The sequence below is a fragment of the Ceratina calcarata genome, unplaced genomic scaffold, assembly GCF_001652005.2.
Source record: "Ceratina calcarata isolate Rehan_Ccalc_2016 unplaced genomic scaffold, ASM165200v1 scaffold428.2, whole genome shotgun sequence".
Classification (NCBI taxonomy): Eukaryota; Metazoa; Arthropoda; class Insecta; order Hymenoptera; family Apidae; genus Ceratina; species Ceratina calcarata.
Genome location: NW_017166501.1, coordinates 186,094 through 190,656, shown reverse-complemented (window position 1 = coordinate 190,656; position 4,563 = coordinate 186,094). Strand labels below are relative to the sequence as shown.

Here is a 4,563-nt window from a genome sequence, read left to right as displayed (position 1 = left end):
AGTAAAACACTCCTAGAGGCTTGGTTCGGTGCAGCTTGTTGCCCCCGCAGGACCACGCTAATTTCGAACTTGTCGTTACAAATGAAAGGGTTCACCGGGTTTGCAACGTTCCGCGGCGCAAATATTTGTTATTCGAATTTGCCGGACCTCCGAGTCCTTAAGGCTGCTCTCGGGAACAAGAAGCGGTGGTTGGCTCCTTATGGGGATTCGGAGCCGCTTAAACGCAATGGCTGTCCGACACTCTCTCCCTCTCGCTGCCGAAAAACGCGGCACCCGTTTGAAGTCCGACGTGTTTGAACAGCGGTCATTGTCTTCCTTTCTCCTTCTCTTCACCCGTTCTGCTCGTTTCGCTTTTTTGCTTTTTCGTTCGCTTCTCACTCCGTCTCTTTCTGTCTTTGGTAGCTCGCTCCCGTTGGACATCGCTGTTACCACCAAGCGGCAAGAAGGCAACTCGTTTCAGATAAGGGCCGACTTAAAAGCTTCCCCCGGGCTCTTGCGAAAAGCATTTTTTACGACACCCCACGATTGAGGTGTCTTTGCGCAGGGTCGGTTGATTTAAGAGCGACGCGGCCCGTTCGCGACGCGATTTCCGGTGCCCTTACTTCATCCCCAAGCCATTTCGGATGTCGTTTTTTGCATTAAATTTTGTTGCCCGAGGTAAGGAACGACTTCGTGATATTTTTGTTAGTTTTTTTCGTCGGCTATCCCGCAACAATTTCTTACCCAGGAGGACAATTAGTGTTCCTAGGCACTCAAAGACGTAGGAACGGAAAACATTGAAATGGTAACATATTATTTGGTTCAATTTAAATTCACTTCGTTTATTTTATTTCATTTCTCATCTCTGAATTGTACAATAAAATTTAAGTTTCACCAAAAAACGATCTAAGAATGTGAACAAAATGTTAAGAACGCTGGGACCATTTATAGAACATACAAGCTTGTGAAGCAAATGAAATCAGTGGTTAGTTTTATAGAGATCGAAACGAAAGTACTTTGACACTGCGTACGACGATGAAATGTGATCAGCTGCGTACTCGTAGTTGCATTAAATCGCAATGACTTAAATGGTCGAAAGCACGTTCTATTTAGTCAGCCAATATTTGACTTTCGCCAGATTGGACCACGGGGCGTAGTGGCACGGCGGCTGCACCCTCGCGTCGACGCCGCGTCGCTACCGCAGTTTGTTTACCGGCCGACTTCGGTTTCGGCTCACGGCAGGTTGATTTAGGATTTAAGGATTTCTACGTTTGTTGTTCGAAGATCACGTGGATAAATATACTCGAGATGATTCCTCTATTTAGGGAATCGCGGCGCGGGTGGGCCCACTTCCGAATTCACGTCACAAACTGTTTAAGTAGAATTAAGTCGAAACTCATCTTTGAATGGAAGTGAGGATGTAACATCTATATCTTGATTTACGTAATATCTTCATAATAATTTCATCACAATATTATGCTGTGTTCGTTTATATTATTAATAAACTGCAAATTTTTAAACAATTATAACAAATTTTACTACCATTGTGGATGAAAAAATATAGTAAACGAAAATAAGTAGTTGAAATTGAGAGCGCGCAGTGGTGAAAAAGTGTGGATTCCAACCAAAGGATAAGTTCTGTTACCCGACAAAGGTTTACCATGAAATCGTACCACGGAGAGGGATCCTCATCGGAGCAACCGGTGGGATCTCATGTTTGGATAGTCTTTAACTGACTATTACACCTGAATGGAATGGTTTTAAAATGGAAAGGACAGCCTCGCCCTTGATCCGACCGGCCCACTTCCTGTTGAAACCTGAATCAGAGGAGACGACCAACGGTCAACAGTAATAATGACGAATGTTTCTTTCGGCAAGTGTGACAGAGAACGATGCGCGCATCGTTTCGCGACTGGTCTTACCTGATGCGCGATTTGTTTCTTTCTTTTCTCTCGACCTTTTTTTCTGAAGGATCGTTCGTAGAATCAATAGGGTTTGGACAAAGGATTCTCGTGGATTCGGTGATCCTTAAACAAAGATCGTGTTGCTGATCAGGAAGCGTGGGATAGGAACCAGATTGGAGGATAAATCGCGTAACGTGATTCTAATCCCTCTTTCATTTCCCTTCTCGTTGCGAGAGAATTCATTTTAACCATTTCGCAAATAATGAAATTGTATCGTAAGCACCTTTTTCAGATGCATGTACACCCTATATAATTATAATATCAAAAAAGTGTTTTAAAAATAATTGAATAAATCCAATTTCCATTTCATATCGTGCAACTGGTACAATTTTTCAAATACATGAACTGTGAACTTTAATTTGAAAATGGCATTAACAGAAAATGTTTTATTGATCCAGATTAAATTCTATTAATAACGTAATCTACATTATAGGAACATACATTTCCCGGCAAGAGAGAAATGGAAAACATGGTTGAACCTAAGCTTTCTTTGGGAACGTAGACACGATTAGATATAGACACACTCCTTGCCGATCGATTTGTCCCAGATTCCCATCCGTCATGGCGAGCAGCCAGCAAAAGGCTAGCCTCCGGTGTATTTCGCCCCCATGTTTCATCGTACGCGTACTACTCCCACGGGAGTCCATGGTAGACAGATCGTGACATAACAGCGTGTACTTTGAAAGGCTGCGCATTCACCGAGCGTTCCAGAATAGAGAGCAACGGACGGGATTGTATACGTAAGTAAGTACTATACATACATAGGTAGGCAGCACCTTTTTCCACCTTCGCAAAATCGATTCCCTTCTTTCGTCCGTGCCCGACCTGCCGCCCTTCCTCGACAATGCACCCCATTGTGAATAGTCGTTTGCCAGAGAGCTGCCACGGCGAGGGAGGGGATGCCGGTCGTGTGGCTGTGCGCGTGTTTATTTAGGATCATCCCTGGCGAGGGCAGCCAGCATAATTCTTCTCCGGCTCGTACAAATCCTGGAAAAGGGCCCAGATACGGATTAGAGGCCTTGCCACGCCGATAGTCGGCCGAATACGAATGCTGGTTCCGGTCACGGAAGTCGCTTACCCTCCTCCCCCGTAGGATTATTTCGACGGTTACCACGTCAGGTTAACGGGAACTGGAACGAGCACTCGCTTTTCCGCTTTCCGCTGTTTCCTGCTTTTCAAACCAGATTTAATTGAATTAACAGATTTCCTATTAGAATTATAAAATGCATCATGTGTTTAGGTGCAATAGTTAGTTCTACATCTTATTTCTTCTAAAATGCTTTTTATGTTCGTTATCTGGATAGTGTCTCTAAGACAACGCGACAGTTGTTAATATTTTCTGGGCTGAGGGAAAGCAAAAAGGGGCAAAATTACACAGTTAAAAGGAAAGCTATCCAGTTGTAGCACTGGTGGTTCTCTGCGCCGTTTGGAACTACTGGCCAGAAGCTCTGGCCAGCGAGTGGTCCTGGTAACGAAACACCGCAGTCAGGTTTCCACAACAAACAGGAACTGAAAAGGGCGACGTGCTTACTCCGGTTTCTTACCGTAGTTTGCCTGATTTATTGACGGAAGTCGATTAGAGTCAATCTTACAGTTAATTAGCGTACCATCGTCGCGTGACGACGCTACGCGATGCGACGTATCGAAGATTGCCGTTAGGTCGGAGGGCGTAGCCTTCCTGTCTCGGCGATGATTTAGTTAGGGTGATAGTATGCAAAGTTGCTGGACCGAACAGGAAGCTCCCTTCGTTTCAGCCTCCTCTCGCATCTGCGGGGAATTAATTTTTCGCATGAAAACAAGCCGAGCTTTTTGTCGAACTTGTAGCAGAAATCGATTACCGTTTCCTCCTCATTATTCTACAGTTCATTAATCGTCGAACCTGATTTGCCATTTACGGAAAATAATAAGAATTTAATCATGCCATTTTCTTTTAAAACAGGAAAACGTAATTACAAAATATTTATAGTACCTCCTTATGATATAAACAAGAAAAGTTATATTAAATATCAGTTTTATTGAGTCACTTTATTTAACTATATATCATTCAGAGAACGACTGGATGTGTATAGAACAACGTATTTACTATCAATTCTCGATTTTATTTGTTTTGAAATCTTTCTCCATAAATACTTTATCTTTATGTAGTTCAATAACGCGTTACATTAGTTTACGAGTTTCTCACATCTGTAGCCAAACACGTTTCCATTTACGGCGAATCGTGCAATAAAACAGATTCGTAAACAGGGGACAACGCGAAGCAAAGTGTCCTCAGTTGATAAAGTCGATATACCTGCGTTTATTCACTTAACGTGCCCGAAAAATGTCATCGAGTTATCGATCCGAGACACGCAAGTATCGTATCGACTCGATGAACACATAAAATGTTATGTTATATGATAATTGAAGGATCTCTAGATGGGACGACAGTATATAAATTTTCAGTAAAAGCCAAAGGATGTAAAACTGAATCTGTCCATTAGGAGAATTGTACTATATCCTCAAATATATTATATAATAATGTACATAAGTATAAGGTATTAGGCATGTGAAACGACGAATTATTTTGATTGACGAAGATGAAGATTTGGCTTACAAAGATTGGTAAATTTATGTGTATCTT

The 4,563-nt window shown here is 42.4% G+C and overlaps 1 long non-coding RNA gene across 1 annotated transcript; it reads right to left on the bottom strand.

The window, feature by feature from the left end:
- Positions 1–2,338: 2,338 nt before the first annotated feature.
- On the bottom strand, positions 2,339–3,737 carry LOC113464572 (uncharacterized). The gene is made up of 4 exons (XR_003389418.1): positions 3,551–3,737; positions 3,022–3,111; positions 2,705–2,930; positions 2,339–2,630 (listed from the first exon to the last, which is right to left on the bottom strand). It is a non-coding gene; the product is annotated as an uncharacterized LOC113464572 (long non-coding RNA).
- Between the last annotated feature and the right edge of the window lie 826 nt (positions 3,738–4,563).